The sequence below is a fragment of the Leopardus geoffroyi genome, chromosome D1, assembly GCF_018350155.1.
Source record: "Leopardus geoffroyi isolate Oge1 chromosome D1, O.geoffroyi_Oge1_pat1.0, whole genome shotgun sequence".
Taxonomy (NCBI): Eukaryota; Metazoa; Chordata; class Mammalia; order Carnivora; family Felidae; genus Leopardus; species Leopardus geoffroyi.
In genome coordinates, this window is record NC_059329.1 from 113,713,403 (window position 1) to 113,734,254 (window position 20,852).

The 20,852-nt window shown below is 39.7% G+C and overlaps 1 protein-coding gene across 9 annotated transcripts in view; it reads right to left on the reverse strand.

Annotated features, from left to right (window-relative positions):
* The window catches only part of KCNQ1 (potassium voltage-gated channel subfamily Q member 1), a 321,574-nt gene that overhangs the window by 194,104 nt on the left and 106,618 nt on the right, over nucleotides 1-20,852 (reverse strand). The gene's annotated exons all lie outside the window — the stretch shown is intronic.

Sequence of the window (20,852 nt, forward strand, 5' to 3'; positions counted from 1 at the left end):
TGTACACTTGAACACTGTTATGTTAACTGTACTGGAATTATAATAAAATTAAAATTAAATAAAATATGAAGTAAGATAAAGTAAAATAAAACAATGAAGGGGGGGCACCTGGGTGTCTCAGTTGACTGAGTGTCTGACTCTTGATTTCGGCTCAGGTCATGATCTCCTAGTTCTTGGGACTCAGCCCCGCATTGGGCTCTGTGCTGAATGTGGAGCCTGCTTGGGATTCTCTCTCTCTCTGCCCCTCCCCCTCGCTCCCACATGCTGTCTAAAAAATAAATAAATAGAAATAAACAAGGGAAAATTAAGATATTCCCAGAGAAACTAAGGCTGAGGGAGGTCAGCACTAGTAGACCTGCCCTACAGAAAATGCTAAAGAAAGTTCTTCAGGCTGAAGTGAGAGGACACTAGACAGTAACTCAAAGCTGAACAACAAAAGAATTCCGGAAAAGGGAACTGCATGGGTGAACATAACAGCCAATGTCATCATACTTTTAGTTCGTAATTCTTTTCTTCCTATGTGACTTACAAAACAAATACATAAAACAGGAACTACACATCTATGTTATTGGGAACATAACGTATAACAATATAATTTGTGACAATCACAAGAGGGTGATGCAGCTGTACAGAAACTGTGTGTTATATGCTATTGAAGCCAAGTTGGTATCAGTTCAAACTAGAGCTTTATGAATTTAGGCTGTTCAATGTAATCCTCATGGTATCTACTGAGAAAGCATCTAAATATACGTGGCAGGATTGAGAAGAGAATAATTGTAAGCTACCCCAAATCAGTTAAACACAAAAGGCAGTAAAAGAGGAATGAGAAACAAAAAAGGTATAAGGCATACAAAAACCCCCAGCAAACTGGCAGTCCTTCCTGATCAGGAGTTACATTACGTGTAAATGGATTACATTCTTCAATCAAAAGACAGAGACTGGCAGAATGGATAAAAAGAAATTCTACATGCTTACACTGTCTACAAGACATTCGTTTTAGATCTAAAGAGACCAACAGATTGGAAGTGAAAGAATGGGAAATTATGTTTTATGCAAACAGTATCCAACAGAGACGTGGAGTGGGTATCCTAATGCCAAGGAAAATAGACTTTAAGTTAAAAATTGTTAACGGAGACAAAGGAGGACATTATATATTGAGGAAGGAGTCAACTGGTCAAGAAGACATAGCAATTACAAATATATGTACTTCGAAGAACAGAGCCCCAATACATATGAAGCAAGCATTGACAAAATTTGGGGAAGACGCTGGCAGTTCTGTAATTATTGTTGGGGACTTCAATACCTCACACTCCATAATGCATAGAACAGCCAGACAGAAGATCAACAAGGAAAGAGAAGATACGAACAACACTACAAACCCATGGGACTTAACAAACATCTAGAGGACACTTGACCCAACAGCAGCAGAATATATGTTCTTCTCACGTTCTCATGTTCACATGGGAGAGTCTCCAAGATAGATTGCATGTTAGGCCACAAAGCAGTCTCAGTACATTTTAACAGCTGAAGTCATACAGAGTATCTTCTCTAACCAACATGGGAGGAGGCTAGAAATCAATAATAGAAGGAAAACTTGAAAATTAACAAATGGGTAGAAATTAAGCAGACACTCTTTAAATTAACGGGTCAAAGGAGATGCCATCAGGGAAATTAGAAAATACTTTGAGATGAATGAAAATGAAAATATAACCTACCCAAACATGGGGGCGATGAAAGCAGTGCTCAGAGAAAATTATACCTGCAAATTTCCACTTTAAGATAGAAAAAAGATCTTCACCAACCTAACTTTATAGCTTAAAGAACTAGAAAAAGTAAAGTAAACCCAAAGTTAGAAGGAAAGAAGTAAATAATAAACATGACACTGGTGAGAGGTGCAAGAAGATAGAAAAACAGCAGAGTCAACAGAATAAAAAGTTGGCTGAGTTTGAAGGGATCAACCAGACTGACAGACTTTTAGCATTCTAGAATGACTAAGAAAGAATTCGAGACCGTGAACATAAATAAAATAGTAAATGGAAGTGGGATGTTACACATAGCCCTACAGAAATAAAAAGGATTAGAAGACAACAGTATGCACAGTCATACTTCAACAAATTATATAACTTGGATGAAATGGACAAATTCTTAGAAACACACAAACTACAAAAACTGACTCAAGAAGAAACAAATTCTGATCAGATCGGTATCAGGGAAAATGCTTGAATCAGTTGTCAACAAACTCCTAAGAAGAAACTCTAGGAACTGATGAGTTCACTGGTGAATGATGACACCAAACATTTAAGGAGGAATTAAAACCAATCAAACTCTAACAAAAAAAGAGGAGGTCACGGTGTGTGTGTGTGGGGGGGGGAGGACACTTGGCTATATATCCTGTAAAGTTAGTATTACCCCGATGTCAAAGCCAAACAAATACAACACAAGAAAGCTAGATACCGATATCTTTATAGATGCAAAACCCCTCAACAAAATACTAGTAAGCCAAATCCAGCAGCATGTTAAAAAGATTATATACCATGGCCAAGTGGGACTTAACTCAGGAATGGAAGGGTGGTTCAACATAAGAAAAATCAATGTCATACATCACGTTATTAGGAAGAGGAAAAAAACCCACATGAGCACCTCAATGGCAGAAGTCAGTGTCCACTGATCTTTCAGAATAAACATTCTTAGGGAAATAGGAATAGAAGATAACTTCCTGAATATGATAAAGAACATTTATAGAAAACCCACAGATAACATCATACTCACTGGTGAAAAGACTTAAAACTTTCCCCCTCAAATCAAGAATTGGACAAGAATGCCTGTTTTTACCACTGCTTTTCTCTAATGGGCTGGAAGTTTCAGCCATAGCAGTTAGGCAAAATGATAATAATAATAATAATAATAATAATAATAATAATAATAAAAATAATAATAAATGGCACCCACGTTGGAAAGGAAGAAGCAAAATTACTTTTATTCATAGATGACATAATCCTATATCTAGAAAATGCCAAAAAATCCTCAAAAGAAGAAAAAAGAAAAGAAAAACATCTACTAGAGCTACTAAATATGTTCAGCAAAGTTGCAGGGCACATAGTCAACCCACAATGAATCATTTATGTTTCTATACGGGCAGTGAACAACCTGAGGAGGAAAACTTGAAGTTTCATTTATAATAGCATCCGTGTTCATGGATTGGAAGACAGTGCTGTTAAGATAACAGTATTACTCCATGATCTATAGATTCAGTGTATTCCCTATCAAAGTTCTAATGGCCCCCCTATTTTTTTAAGCAGAGATGGAGAAAGTGTTCCTGTAATGTTTACGGAATTGCAGGGAGCCCTGACTTACTAAACTGGTGTTGAAAAAGAAAATTGAAAGACTGACACTTTCCAATTTCAAACCCTACACAGAGCTACAGCGCTCAAAAGAAAGTGGTGCTGCTGTAAGGACAGACGTAGAAACCAATGGAATAAAACAGAACCTAGAAATAAACCTTCACCTATATGTTCAACTGATTTCCAGCAGGGTGTCAAGACTATTCAATGGGAAAGAGTAGTCTCAACAAATGGTGCTGGGACAACTGGACAGCCCAGGCACAAGAATGAAGTTGGACCCCTTCCTCACACCATATACGAGAGCTAAATATGCAGGTATAAGAACTAAAAACCATAAATGTCTTAGAAGGCACAGCGGTAAGTCACATGACCTTGGATCTGGCAATCAACTGCTAGATACGCCATAAGTGACAAAGACAACATTGTGAATCTGCTAAATGCCACTGAATTGTTGGACTTGAAAGTAATTAATTTACGTTATGTGACTATTACCGCATTAAAAAACATAAGGGGGTGCGGAAGACTTCAACGAAGCAGAGACGTAAAGAAAGTAACAAAAACAACGGTGAGTATGGTTAAGGGCGGCCCCAAATGCAGATCACTGGACGTCTCAGAGGAAGAAAATAAAAATAATACAACAGAAAACGTACTTAAACCCTTACCTAAGAAAATTCCTGTAAATAGTAAAATCTAACTCTTGCATTTCTGGTACCACGTGGGTAGCAGGGAGTTTGTCTAGAATAATCGATCCTGAGACATTTTCTAGTAAAACTGCAAGACTTTGCAACTAAAGGATGAAGTAATTTACAAAGGCAAGAGAAGCACGCTGGCGAGAGACTTCTCACCAACGGTGGGACGGCAGTTTCAGAACCCTTAAGCCAGTGCAAGTCAAGGATTCTACATTCAACCAGGCTGACCTTCCTATATCAAGGTGACGGGAGAACCTGTTGTACGTGTGCATGGATGTTGCACACGGCGTCCTGGCTCAGGGACTCACACCAGAGGGGGAGCGACGTGCAACCACTGGGAGAATGGACAGGCTGTGGCAAGAGAAGGGACGGTGAAGGCTTTGTGTATTTCACTTTGGATGGGGACCCAGATAGAGTCTCGGCTGGATGATAACGTGAACGTCCTATGTTCTGACACAAGAGGAAGAATACCAGTCTGAGAGGACAAGGAGAGAGTAGACAGTATGTACCCGATGTAGGGTACAGATAGTAGGACTTGGAAACATCACAGATAGGAATCCAGAGATACAGTTAACACGGCACATCAAACAATATAAGGCCGAGTGAGAAAAAGGGGTATTAAGCCAGAAGGAAACCAGTAATGCAAAGGAAACCGCTAGGGAAAAGCATATGTAAACGTTCTTAAACCCCCAAGTGATTAATGAAAAAGCAGAGCACACACACACAGAACAGAGCAACGACATCAGTATGACAGAACACAGGAGATAATTTCAATAGGAGATAATACAAATGCATCAGTTATACTAATAAGTGACAGTAAAAAACATGCCTCTCAAAAGAAAAATCTATTTAGATCGGCTCAGAAAGCAAAACCCCACTCTATGCAGTTAAAAAAAAAAAAAAGGCATCTAAAATTCGGTGACTGAAATGGCTGAAAAAATACAGGAATGGGTAAAGATTTATCAGGTAAAGGTAAACACAACAAGGCAGGGGGCGTGACTCCGGTATCAACGAAAGCATCATTAATGCTAAAAAAAAAAAAAATCATTAAACAAGACCAGTAAGGATACTTTTAATACTAAAAGCTGTATGTCTTGATGAAGTTCTAACAATTATGTGAAACTCTCTAGTAAAAAGCCCAGCAACCATGTATATAAAATAGAAGCTACCCGATATGCTGGGGGAAATACAAACACATTAGATGTGGGAGAGGCTAACATTCCACGTTCATATGACAAATTAAATGAACAACAAGGAAAGATATAAAAAATCTGAAGAAGGTAATTCATAAGTTACGTTTTTCGTGAATATATATATTATATACGTATATGCATATATAAATAACACGACACCATGACCATAGCGAATGTCCTTTTTTGAGCACACATTTATTGGCGTAAATGCAAAGATCAGTAAAAATAAAAATACACACACTACAACCGAAAAAGCCAGGGGAAAAAAAGGACAGTAAGTCAACAGAAAGCTCAAGGAAGGAAGTAACAAAGATAAAAGGAATTAATGAGGCAGAAAACGCTAAAATAATAGAGCAAATTAATATAATAAAGATCCTGGTTCCATGAGAAAAAATAGGCCAACTACTATTGAATTAGGGATAAAAGAGAGCAAAACATACAAAACAAACCAGAGAAAGTGCTGTGAAGGACATTTTTCAAATGATAGACTTCTTGGTACACTTCTATGCAAAGAATTTGCAAAACTCAGATGAAATGGATAACTTCCTTGCAAAATACAGTTTATCTAAAATTGATCTCAGCAGAAATAGAAAGCTTACGCACACTGATTTTCAAAAAAGAAAGAGAAAAGAAAAAAAAAAAATACCAAGGAACTGCCTTGAAAGAAAGTGCCACATCTTTCCCTTGTGAAAGAAAGTTTCACAGGGGAATTCTCCCAAAACCTTTTAGAGACTGGAGCCTTAGTACTACATATATTGTTTCAGAGCACAGAAAATGAAGGAAAGCTTCCGAATACTTTTTATAAGCAAGTGTAACATTGAAATATAAACCTGATAAAAGTGGAACATGGAAATAAAAGGCCAACATTATTTGTGAAGGCTGGTACAGAAACTTCACGTATTTCCCCATACGAATAGGTTTAAGACGAAACGTGATGATGCGTAAGAATTTATCAACCTATCCTTCCTGTTAAAAACTCGCGAAGATACAAACGGATGGACGCCTCCTTGATCAAACTGCCCAAAAACTAGAATGACACCATGAATTCCTCTATAAACCAAGCCCGGTAGAAGAGCTTCCTGCCTCTAAAAATCTATATTTGATTACAAGTACATTGAGACAAACCTTTGCATAGGAAAAAAAAAAAAAAAAACAAACCTGAAGCCAAATTAAAAGATGACAAAATGGAAGGAAATCTTTGCAACGTGTGTCACCGACAGAAGGCTGATGGCAGTGATCCACACCAAACCTAAAACTGGAAGGAGTAAAGAGCCAACGTGGTCGTAGAAAAATAGACAAAATATATGAACAGTTCGGGAAACAGGTGAAAATGGCCCTTACGCTTAGGAAAAGATTGCGGTTTCACCGGTAACGCGAAGGACGCAAGCTAAAGCTGACTCAAGATACCATGTGTTACCTATCGGAGGGATACAAATTCAGTATCGATGCCCTACTCCTTTGGTGAAGCCACATGGGAACAGCCTCCCACTGCTGCTGGGAGTGCAAAATGGCACGATCCCTGTGCTGGGGGGGGGGTTCAGCAACATTGAACCAATCTGAATGCACATTTGTATTCCAACCTAGTGATCCCACTTCTCGGAATTTACCTTAAGGATACACCTCCAACGACGTGCAAAGGGCGCCATTACCTGCAACTACAGAATGCTAGAAACTACCAAGATGCTGGCCGCAGGATGGTGAGCAAGGCCGCCTTCCAGAAACTACCCACATCTCCCAGCTTCAGAGGTTGGTTGACAAGACGCTAGTGCTTGCCCTTCAAGGAAAACCATGTAATCGCGACAAAGAACGAGAGAGCTCCGAGTGGGTACGGAGCGATCTCTAGGAGATGGTTTTAGGTGGGAAAAGCAAAGTACAAAGGACGTACAGAATACCAGCTTTTCACAATAAAGAAGAGGAAATGAGAAAATAAACACATATGTTTGATAAAGAACACACACACAGACACACACACACATACCCCGTCACGTGTGAAAAATAAACCGGAAAGCACGGAGACTGGTCACCTACCTTCCATTGGGATGGAAGGGATACAGGAAGGAGGGAGATTTCTCTCAGTAGACCTTTCCATGTGGCTTTCACTGTGGACGTACATTAATGTTCTATGTATGCAAAAAAAAGTTAAACTACATTAAATTGGTGACATGTAGCACACCTCTGGAAACGTGCAATGGGGACTTGGACAAAATTTGTCCCTAAAAGGCAACGGTAGAACTGGACAAAATTGTCAGAAACAACCGTGTAAGGATTCCAGAAATGAACCGAAGGCACACGTCAGGTTGAAGAGTGCTTCTTCAAGAAAGAGCTCTTGAACCTCAGTAAGAACAGCACGGCCTGTGGCAATTTCACTCGGGGCTGCTCCCAAGCCCCCCCCCCCCGCCCGCCCCCACCTCCGGCCCCCAGCTCTGTGGCGCAGTGGCCTCGAGGATCTTCGGTCTTTGTGCCAACAGAGAGGGCCAGCCGGACTGGGAGCCTCGTGGGAGACCCCACGGACCACGTCCAACCACAGTGATCCCAGGGGCAAATTGGTAGATAACTGGGGAATGCTGATTCCACAGCTACCAGAGGCTGCAGTACTGGTTGGGACAAGCTACGGCCCCGCAAGAATTTTTCAAGGGATTCCTGAGATCTGGCAGATGGCACGCACCCTCAAGAGAGACGAGCAAGGACACCTGTTATCTGCTTATCCCTGGCTGACCGTGGGGCTCCATGCGGGCGCAGAGGAGCCACCATGAAAGACTTGTAAACTGCCTGAACTTTGAATGTCTCAACTCACACGCAGATCACCTCAGTGAACGGAGGGGCGCCTCATTGGCTCCGGTGGCTCGAACAACGCTTCTGACCAATCGCGGCCTGACCGCTGGGCTATGCTGATCCAGGGGTGACATGAAGAAAGCCAGGCTTCAAAAAAAAGCACATTAAGGAAAGAAAGAAAGAAAAAAAACCCCAAGCAGAGATACCAGTGACTATGTGTTGCAGGAGGTCACGAGCTGCAGAATTTCTGAAGGCTGGGAGTAAACAAGCCTACAGGAGACCCAGCAGCATAATCACCCCGGATTAGGGGGGGCGGGGGAGAGAAGCAGAATCCGGAGTTCCTATAATTATGGAAAAATGAAAAAAAAATTTAACGAAAAAGACATTTAACGAAAAATTTAACGAAAAATTTAACGAAAAAGACATACAAAGAAACCAGGAGTGTAACCCTTAAGCAGGAATAAAGAGCAGTCAACAGAAGTGATCTCGGGGGGGGGGGCACTAACATGTTGGCCTTCACAGGCCAACACTTCAAAGCAGCCATCATAAACACGGTCAAAAGATGAAAAGAAACCACATGTGAAGAATCCGAGGGAAGGGTGATGGCAGGGACTCATCAGATGGAGGCTATCAATGAATAGATAACGGTTTATGAAACAAACCAAATGGAAATTGTGGGGCTGCGGGGTATAGTAACTTAGATGAAAACCCAGAGGGGCTGCACAGCAGAGGTGTGCTGGTAGGAGAAAGAAAGGATCAATAAACCTGAAGATAGATTGGGAAAGATGGCTCGTCCCGAAGAACATAAAAGAAAAACCAAACGCAGCCTGAAGCCTGTTGGACGCATTAGGAGTAGCAACATCTGTACAATTCGAGTCCCGAATGGGAGAGGAGGGAGGGCCAGACAAAGACATTTGAAAACATATTCAGTATTGACCTGAAGCAGGTGGTTTCCAGTTGAGATGCTTACTATAATCCCCAGGCTGTACTGCTAAGAAAACAACTTGAAAACAGGGCAAAGATCCTAGCAAAGGACTTAGACTGGCTCCCTAAAACATATCTGTTCAATACAACAGGAGGCAGTAAGGGAGGAAGAGTGGAATAAAGGAGACATGAGATATACAGAAGACAAGTAGCAAATGGCAGATGTAAGTCCTACTATATCGGTAATTATATTAACTATAAGCGGATTAAACTCTCAATAAAGAAGCAGAGATGGCCAGACTGCCTGGAACAGGAACCAAGTATATACTGCCTACAATAGATACATTATATGTTCAAAGACACAAATAGGTTGAAAGTAAATGGATGGAGAAAAATGACATGCAACCATTAAACATGAGAAAGCTGGGGTTGCTACTAAATGTCAGGCAAAACTGACTTAAAAAATATTTTTTTAATCTTTATTTATTTTTGAGAGAGAGAGAGAGAGAGACAGAGCATGAGCAGGGGAGGAACCGAGAGAGAAGGAGACACAGAATCCGAAGCAGGCTCCAGGCTCTGAGCTGTCAGAGCCTGATGCGGGGCTAGAACCCATGAACTGGGAGAGAACTGGGAGATCGTGACCTGAGCCAAAGTCAGGCGCTTAACCAACTGAGCCACCCAGGCGCCCCAGGCAAAACTGACTTTTTAAAAACAAACTCTTGCTGGAGCCAACAAGGGACGTTTATAATGATAAAAGGGTCACTTCATCGGCAAGAAATAAAAGTCACGTACTGTGAAACTTATAAAGAAATAAAAATCATATATGCAGGTAACGGAGTCCTAAAATCCATTAAGCAAGAGCTGACAGAATGGACTAGGCAATTCGGCAATGACAGACAATTCAAGAGTAAAATAACGGTATTCGTGTCTGCGGTGTCCCTGTTGATTCTCTGCCTCGTTTTGTCAGTTGTGAAGAGTGGAGTGTTGAACTGCTACTGCCGAATGAAGTCACGTGCCCACGTGACGAAGCTGTGTGGCAGTCTGCTTAATGCCTCGCCCTGTTCTGGTGTCAGGGGATCCATTAGGGAGCCCATCTTATGTGTCACCCAGGCAACGTGACAGTGTGAGCTGGCGAGAAGGTGTTTGCGGGCAAAAGGGAACCGAACTTTTACTCACCCCCTTATAATGAAGTAGCGAAAGGCAGTGCCCTACATTTTCTGCAGTGGGATTGGGTGGGAGGTCCCGGGGGAGGCTCAACATTCATGTCTACCTGGCCCTCTTGCTACACCTCAACAGGGGAACGGTCTGCAAAAAATAGCTATGTTTTTATACACAGGCACATACGTATGTATGATCCAGAGTCTCATAATATAATCTCTAAAATTTTCAGGGTACAAACAAAAATCACTTGTCATGCCAAGAATCAAGATAGTCACAACATAAAGGAAAAGAGATAGTCAAGAAATGCTGTCACCAAAACAACTCAAGTGTCAGAATTACTGGAGAAGGTTTAAAGACATTATAAAAGTGCTTTAAGAAGCAATTACAAATTTTGTTGACACAAATGAAAAAAACAAAAAAACAACCCCGAAGATCACAGCAAAGAAATAGAGGCTATTAAAATATAAATATTGAAAAATACAATAACAAAATAAACCTCACTGAGGGGACTCCAGTGTGGAGTAGGGATGACAGAGGATACAATCAGTGAACTTGGGGCTAGGGCTAGATCGATAGAATTGACTTAATCTGAATAACAGAAAATCGACTGAGAATAAAAAGCAAAATCTCAGGGACCTGTTTGACAATAACAAAAGAGCTACCATTTCTGTCCTTGGAGTCCCAAAGGGGAGGAGAAAGTGAGACAAAAATTATTCTCGAAGAAATAACGGTTGAAAACTCCCTAAATTTGGTGAAAGATACAGTCCTCCAGACTCAAGAAGCCAAGTGAATACAGAGCATAAATCCAAACAAACGTATGCCAAGACACATTATAAACTGCTGAAAACTAAAGACAAAATCTTACGGGAGAAGATTCCAGAGAGACACTGATTTGAATGGCGGTGCATCTGTCAGCCAAAACCATGGGGACAAGAGGGAGTGAATGTGGAGGAGGGTACATTTGCAAACCCATTCTACACGGCCAGCGTTACCTTGGGACCAAAACCAGATAAAGACATCACATCCAAAGAAAACTATAGACTAATACCTCTGATGAATATAGACGCAAAAGTTCTCAACAAACTATTAACAAATCGAATTCAAGAACACGTTAAAAACATTACACACTGTGACCGAGTGAGATTTTACCCCTTGGGATGCAAGCACGGTTCAACGTACACAAATCAATAAACATCCTATGTCACCCAGCAATTAAATGGAAGATAAAAGCCGCACGACCATCTCCATAGGTGCATTTGACAAGGTGCAACATCCTTTCATGACAAACACCCTTAACAGACTGGGTTTAGAAGGAACATACAATACAATACAATAAAGGCCACACATGACAAACCCACAGCTAACATTATACTCAACGGAGAGAAGTTGAAAGCGTATCCCTTGAGGCCAGGAACAAAGCAAGGATGCCCACTCTCACGACTCCTATCCAGTAAAGTACTAGAAGTCCCAACTAGAGCAATCAGGCAAGACAAAGAAACAAAAGGAATCCGAATTGGAAAGGAAGACGTAAAATTGTCATTATTGCTGGTATATAGGAAATCCCAAAGAATTAGTCAAAAAAAAAAAAAAAAGTGCAATTGATCAGTGATTTCATCAATGTGGCAGGATACAAAAATCAACATACAAAAATCAATCGCATTCCTTTACACTAATGAGGAAGCATCTGAGAAATAAAACTGTCCCGTTCCAAATAGTGTAAAAAATGAAAATAGGAATAAATTTAACCAAAGAAGTAAAAGGTCTATACAAAGAAAACTACATACCTTTGCTGAAAAAAAAAAAAAAAAAAAGAACACACAAACAAATGGGAAGACATCCTATGTTCAGGATCAGAAGACTTAATACTGTTAAAATGGCCATTCTACTCCAAGCCATCCACATATTAAGCACAATCCCCATCCAAATACCAAAGACATTATTCACAAAAATAGAAGAAACAATCCTAAAATTGGTGTGGAATCACAAAGACCCCCAATAGCCAAAGCGATCCTGAGAAAAAAGAACAAAGCTGAAGGTATCACTATAAACTAGTTTATAATGTTACTGTGTGTGTGTGTATGTGTGATTAAAACTATAACTAGTTTGAACTAGTTCAAAGCCATAGTAATAAAAGCTGTATGGTACTGGCACAAAAATAGACACATCGACCAATGGAATAGAACAGAGAGCCCAGAATTAAATGCCAGCATATATGGTCAACTAATATTGAACAAGGGAGCCAAGAGTACTCAATGGGTAAAGGGCAATCTCTTTAGCAAATGGTGTTGGGAAAACTGGAGAAACACGTGTAGAACAATGAAACTAGATCCCTATCTCACGCCACTCACACAAATTAACTTGAAATGGATCCAAGACTTAAACAGTAGACCTGATAACAAAAAGCTCCAAGGAGAAAACATAGGGAAGAAGATCACCCATATTGGTTGTGGCAATAATTTGGGAGGCATGATGCCAAAATATACAAAGAACCCAGTCAACTCAATAAAATAAAACCCCAAGCAATTTGATTAAAAAACAGACTGAACTAAATTAGACATTTCTTTAAAGAGGACATAAAAATGACCAGCAGGGGCACCTGGGTGGCCCAGTCAGTTAAGCATCTGACTCTTGATCTCAGCTCAGGTCTTGACCTCAGGGCTGTGAGTCCAAGCCCCGTGGTGGGCTCCACGCTGGGTGTGGAGCCTACTTTTAAGAAAACTGGCGAGCAGACACATGAAAAGATGCTCAACATTGCTAATCATCAGGGAAATGCAAAATCAAAACCAAAATGAGCCATCACCTCACACCTGTTCGAATGGCTATCATCAAGAAGAGACAACAGGTACTTACAAGGATGTGATGAAAAAGGAAGCCTTATACATTGTTGGTGCTAACTTAAATTGGTCCAGCCACCATGGAAAGCAGTATGAGGGTTCCTCAAAAATTTAAAAGTAGATAATACAATCCAAGAATTCCACTCCTAAGTATATATCCAAAGGAGGTGAAAATAGGATTTCAAGGAGATATATACACTTCTATGTGTATCACAGCATTATTCACAGTAGCCGAAATATGGAAACAACCCAAATGCCCATCAATGGATGAGTGGATTAAAAAGATACATATACAGAGTGGAATATTATTCAGCCACGAGGAAGGAAAGATATCCTGCCATTTGCAATGACATGGATGGACCTTGGGCACATTATGCTAATTGAGATAAGTCAAAGACAAGTACTGTATGGTATCACTTACGTGTGGAATCTAAAAAAAAAAAAAAAAAAAAAAAAAAAAAGCCAAATCTGTAAAAGACAGGAACATGGTGATTACCAGGGAATGGGGTGGGGGCTCAGGGAGGGATAAGAGTGATGGTTTAAGGGACAAAATTATAATGAATAGTAAATGAGCTGTAGAGATTTAAGGCACAGTATAATGAGCATAATGTCGTATTATAGCTACACACGGTGATAGATACATCAGCAACCATATTACAGGATATAAGTATATCATAGGAATGCTGTATACCTTACACTTACACAATACTGCACATACAATTTGTTCAATAAATTTTCAAAAAGGTAACAGGAACTAACGGGAATTAAGGTTTCAACTCTTCACTTAAAGAGGCAAAGCACTGATACCAGCATATGATAAATGACATATTTATATTGTAATACCTAGGGCGACTACGAAGAGAACTCTACAAAACTACTCCCTCAGAAACACTGAAGACATCAAAAGGATATCAAGAGGGGTGCCTGGGTGGCGCAGTCGGTTAAGCGTCCGACTTCAGCCAGGTCACGATCTCGCGGTCCGTGAGTTCGAGCCCCGCGTCAGGCTCTGGGCTGATGGCTCGGAGCCTGGAGCCTGTTTCCGATTCTGTGTCTCCCTCTCTCTCTGCCCCTCCCCCATTCATGCTCTGTCTCTCTCTGTCCCAAAAATAAATAAACGTTGAAAAAAAAAAAAAAAAGGATATCAAGAGAATATTTCAGAACAACTCTACACGCATATATACGACCACTTAGATGAAATGGATCAATTCTGCAAAAGCACACATTACAACTTACCCAGTAGGAAATAGGTCATTTTTATAGCCCTATAACTTCAGGAGATTAAATTTTTTTAAGGAGATTAAAATTTTAATTTAAAAATTCAGAAGAAGGGATTCCCAGGTACGGATGGCTTCACTGGAGATTTCGCCCAAATTTTTAAGAAAGAATTAATTATAATGCCACACAATTTCTTCCAAAAAACAGACTAGGAGGGACTACTTTTCAATTCATTTTATATAGAATTTCCCTGATAACAAAACCAAAGATAGTACCAAAGCAGGAAAGTACAAACAAATATCCCTCATGAATATAGATGGAAAAGTCCCTTTAAAATGTTAGCAAACAGAATTCAGCAATATATGAAAAGCAATATCCGCCATGACCAGTGGGATCTGTTCTAGGAATGCAAAGTTGTTTCAGTATTCAAAATTGTGCAATGTAATGTACGATATCAATAGGTAAATAATAAAAATCACATGGTCATATCAGCTGATGCATAAAGAGCATTTGACAAAAATCCAACATCTTTTCATGACAAAAACACTCAGAAAAAATAGAAAAGGGAACATCTTCAATTTGATAAACACTGTCTACCAAAAAACAAAACAAAACAAAAAAACTTGTACCTAACATTATACTTAACGGTGAAAGACTGATTTCGTCTTAAGATCAAGAACAAGGCAAAGATGTTCACGCACCATTCTTATTCAACAGAGTACTGGAAGTTATAGCCACTGCAATAATGCAAGAAAAGTCAATAAAAGACATACATACTGGGAAAAAAAGAAAACTGTGTAATATCCAGAATATATAAAGGTCTCCTACAACTCAACAACAACCAAAACAAAACAAAAACTCAAAACTGGGCAGAGGACTTGAATAGACATTTGTCCCAGCAGGATAAACAGATGGTCAGTAAGCACTTGAGAAAATGGTCAAATCACGAGTCATTAAGCAAATGCTAATCAAAACCACAACAAGATACCACTTCACACCCACGGGGGTTGCTATTATAAGAATAATATTTTTTTAATGAACAGAGAAAGACAAGTGGTCGTGAGGAAGTGGGGAAGTTGTTATGTGCTGCTGGGAGGGACGTGAAATGGTGCAGCCTCTACGGAAAATGCTACAGTGGTTCCTCAAAACATTAAAATTAGAATTACCATATGATGCAGCAATTCCACGTCTGGGTATAATCTCAAAAGAATTGAAAGCAGGGACTTGTATCATCGTGGCTGTAGCAGCGTTATGCACAACAGTGTTAGGGAAGCAACACCCCCCCCCCCAAAAAAGAAATACAATTTTAAAAAGAAAGAACAAAGGAAACTGTCGCTATTTGAAGATGACATCATAGTCAAAGCGCCGAAACCCAAAGACAAGGAGAAAAATCGTGAAAGCGGGAATAGGAAAAAGGGAGCGCTCCAACAAAAATTAACGGGTGACTTTTCATCAGAAACAATGATGCCCAGAAAGCAGTGAGGTAACATATCCAGAGGAAAAAAAATTAAAAGAATCTTACATCCAGAAAGATTATCTTTTACAAGGAAAACAGAATACAGACATTCCCAGATAGATAAAAACAGAGAATTCCTTGTTAGTACAACCAGTTTACAAGAACTGTGGAAGGACATTTTTCAGGCAGGGAGTGACTCCACATAGGAAGTCGAATTCGCAGATGGAAAATGAAAAATATCCATAAAGGTAATTATGTAATAACATGGGAAAATATAAATGCGTGTTTCTTCCCATTTCTCAGAACTAATTTAGAGAGCAAATGTATAAAACGTGTATTTAGTTGTATTGTTGGCTTGTACCATAGAGAATGTAATATATTTGTCAATGCCAACTCAAAGCAGGTTGGTTGTTGCAAAGCTGTATTGAGCTAAGGAAAGGCCACCAGTGGGTAATTCGAATCCACGGGAAGAAATGAAAAGGATCAAAAATGTTCATTAAGAAGGTTAATAGGACAAACACTGCATACACCTTTGGGCTGGTAACAAAAACAGACGTAAATATATTTAACGATAATATCACAGAAATGGGTAAACTGGAATAAAGGAATATCGGGGCAACTTCTGTATCTAACCAGGCTTAGGTGAGTATAAATCTGAAGTTAAGATGTAGATGATGAATATAAGAACAACCACTATGGAAATAGTGAAGAACTATTCAGAAAAATCTTAAAAACTATATTAGAAAATATTCACTAAATGCATAAAAAAGCAGTAAAGGAGAAAGAGAGGAACAAAAAAAAATACAGCAGATAGAAAACAAAAAGTAAGGGGCAGACATCAATCCAACTGTGTCAGTAACATTAAACATGGGTGGATCAAACCATCAAAAGGCAGAGCTAATCAGACTGGATTAAAAAATAAAGTCCAATGATATGCTGTCTATAGCAAGCACACTTTAGGTTCAAGTACACAAACAGATTGAAAGCAAAGGGATGGAAAAAGACAGATCATGTGAACAGCAACCACACATATGGGGGGTGTTACGCTGAAATCACAGTGGCCACAGAAACAGCCCGTGTGACAACTGTTTGAGACTTCAGTATGCCACTTGCAATGATGCATAGAACAAAAAAGGGGAGTATCAATAAGGAAAGAGAAGATATGAACAATAAATCCACTATACCCAATGGATGACTACAGAACACGAACAACCACCAAAGAATATATAGTCTTTTCAAGTGCCCATGGAGCATTCTCCAAGAGGGACCATATTGCTGTCCCAGAAGACAAACTTCAAAACATTTTAAAGGATTATAATACTGATTGTTTTCTAACACCATGGAATAAAAGTATAAATATGTGGCATTTAAACAATGTACTCTTTAAAAAAAATTTTTTTTAATTTATTTTCAAGGGAGAGAGACAGAGCGTGAGCAGGGGAGGGGCAGAGAAAGACAGACACAGATTCTGAAGCAGGCTCCAGGCCCTGAGGTGTCAGCCCAGAGCCCGACGCGGGGCTCGAACCCACAAGCTGTGAGATCGTGACCTGAGCTGAAGTCAGACGCTCAACCGACTGAGCCACCCAGCGCCCCTAAACAACGTACTCTTAACTGACCAATATATCAAAGAAGAATTCATATGAAAAATTAGAAAATACCTTGAGATGAATGAAAATGAAACCACGAAATACCAGAACTTCTGGGATACAGTTACAACAGTGCTAAAAGGGAAATTTATGGCTGTAGATGCCCACATTAAAAAAGAAAAGAGAACTCGCATCATTCACCTAACTCTCCACTGGAGGAAACTAGAAGAAAAAAAGGAAAAAAAACCTAACCCTAAAGCGAGAATAAGAAATTAAATAATAAAGATTATAGTGGGAATTAATGAAATAGGGGACAGAAAAATAATAGAGTCAATGAAACGAAACATTCATTATTTGAAAGATCAACAAAATTGGGAAACCTTTGGCTAGGCTAATGAGGGAGCGAAAACTCAGATTGCTACAATTAGAAATGGCTTTGCAGAAATAAAAAAGATTTAAATGAATGCTACACACAATTTCATAACAATAAATTATAGAACTTTGATAAAATGGACAAATTCCTAGAAAGTAAAAAGAAAAAAAAAACTACTAAAACTGATCAGAAATAAGTAGAAAATCTGAACGCAGCTATAACAAATAAAGAGATTGAATTAGTAATCAAGACACTACCCACAAACAAAAGCCCACAAGGCCCAGATGGTTTCACTGATAAATTCTACCAAGAACTTAAAGAATAAAAATTCCTTACAAACTCTTCCAAAAAAGAGAGTAGAACGGGAGGAGGAAACGCCCCCAACACACTCTGCAAGGGTGACATTACCCTGCTACCAAACCAGGAAAAAATGTGGCAAGAACAGAGAACTGCCAAACAGCAACTCCTATCAAAATAGATGCAAAATGCTCAACAAAATACCAGCAAATACAATCCAGCACTAGAAAGAAAGGATTATACACTATGACCAAGTGGGATTTGTTCCAGGAATGCAAGGTTGGATTAACATCTCAACATCAATGAATCTAATGCACCGTATCAGTAAAATAAAGGGCAAAAACTACATGATTATCGGTCGAAGAAAAGACACAGAAAAAGCATTTGGTAAAATTCAATACTCTTCCGTGATGATAAAACAGGGCTTTAGTATACCAGGAACAGAAAGGAACTTCCTCAGGCTGATAAAGGGCATATAGTAAAAAACCAGAGCTAACATGGTATTTAGTGGTGAGAGACTAAGTGCTTTCCTCTTAAGGTCTGTAACAAGACCAAGACGTCTGTTCCCACCACATCTATTCACTATGTTGGAGGTTCGATACAGGACAATTAGGCAAGAAAAATAAATGCATCCGGTTTGGAAAGAAAGAAGTAAAACTATTTCTATTCACAGATAACATGATTCTATATATAGAAAATCCCAAGAAATCCACCAAAACTTATTATGAATAAGGAGCAAGTTCAGTAAGATGGCAAGATATGTTAGTACACGAAAATCAATTGTAGGTCTACATACTTTCAATAAACAATCAGAAAATGAAATCAAGAAAAAAGTTTCACGTACAAAAATATCAAAAAAGAACAAAGCACAGCAATGTAAACGTGCTTCCGGCCACAGACTTAGAAACTTGAAAATGGCTAAAATGGTAAATGTTATTTTAGATATACTTTACCACAATAAAGAAAGAAAAAAATACTCAGAAATAAACTGAGCAGAAGAAATGCAAAACTTGTACTCTGAAAACCACAAAATATTATTGAAATAAAAGATCTAAATAAGTGAAAGACATCCCATGTTCATGGATTAGAAGACAATGTTGCCGTGTTGTCAGGACTCCCCCAACCTGATTTACGGACTGAGCACAATACTCACCAGAAGCCCAGCTGAATTCTTTGTACAAATTGACAAGCTGATTCTAAAATTCATATGGAAGTTCCAATGACCTAGAATAGCCAAAGTCATCTTGAGAAAGAAGAAAGTTGGGGGGTGGGGTGGGGGTGGTTAGACTTCTCAATTTAAAAACTTGCTACAGAGTAATAGCATCCAAAACAGTGTGGTACTGGCTCTAGGTAAGACATTTAGACCAATAGGATAGGATGAGAGTCTAAAAAACAAAGCCTTATATCCATCATCAAGTGATTTTTGTCATGGGTGCTGAAAGTATTCATGGGGGAAAGAATCACCTCGGGGACAAATGGTGTGCTGGAACAATATGAAAAGAATTAAGTTGGACCACTCCCTTATACCGGGTACAAAAATTAACTCAAACTGGATCAAAGACCAAGATGTAACAAAGCTCTTAGAAGAAAACATTGGGATAGATCTTCACGAACAGATTTGGCCGTGTTTTTTAAGACCTAACACCAAAGGCGTGGGCAACGAGAAAAGATATACTGGACGTTATCGAAATCAAAGCTTTGTGCTTTAAAGGACATTCTCAAGAAAGCAACAAGAAACCCACAGATGGGAGAAAATATTTGAAAATCACGTATCTGATAAGGGATTGTGGCTAGAATATACGAAGAACTCCTACAACTCAAAAATAAAAGGACAAATATTCTCATTTGTAGAAAAGGATGGAAGAGCTGAATAGACGTTTCTTCAAAAAAAGATACACAAACGATCAACGGGCACAAGAAAAGATGCTCACCATCATGAGCCATCAGGGAGATGCAAATCAAAGCCTCAACGAGATGCTCCTTCACCCCTACCCAAATGGCTACGATAAAGATGACAAGGGATAAGAAATACTAAGAAGGGTATGGACAAACAGAAATCCTCATAGGTTGTGGGTGGGAATATAAAATGGCACATCCGTTTTGGAAAACAGTCTGGCAATCCCTCGAAAACTTAAACGTGAGGTTACCACTTGAGGGGCGTCTGGGGGGCTCCGTCGGTTGAGCGTCCGACTTCGGCTCAGGTCATGATCTCACAGCTCGTGGGACTGAGCCCCAAGTCAGGCTCTGTGCTGACAGCTCAGAGCCTGGAGCCTGCTTCAAGTTCTGTGTCTCCCTCTCTTTCTGCCCCTGCCCTGCTCGTGCTCGCTCTCTCTCTCTCTCTCTCTCTCTCTCTCTCTCTCTCTCTTTCTCTCTCTCAAAAATAAATATGAAAAGGAAGTTACCACCTGAGCAATTCCACTGCTAGGTCTCCCTCCAGGAGACGTGTGAGCCTGTGAACACACAATTCATAACCACGTTACGTACAATCGCCAAAAGGTGGAAACGGTACAAATGTCCCTCAACCGTGCACGGATGAACAAAATGTGTTTTATCCACATAATGAATACTTTTTACTTTTTAACAACAAAATGGAACAGGGGCACCTCGGTGGCCCAGTCAGTTGAGCGTCCGACTTCGACTCAGGTCATGATCTCGCAGTTCGTGAGTTTGAGCCCCGCGTCGGGATCGCTGCCATCAGCCTGTCAGCGCGGGACCCACTTCAGATCCTCTGTCCCCCTCTCTCTGCCTCTCCCCTGCTTGTGTTCTCCCCCGCTAAAAAAATTTTAAAAAGACACAATAAAATGGAATACTTTTATGTGCTATAATTTGGGTGAACGAAGATTACATTTTATACAATTCCATTTATTTTTTTAATGTCTATTTTTATTTATTTTTTCTTTTGAGAGAGAGAGAATGCATGAGTGAGCAGGAGGGGCACAGAGAGAGGGAGAGAAAGAGAGTCCCAAGCAGGCTCTGCGCTGACACTGGGGCTCCAACTCATGAACCGTGAG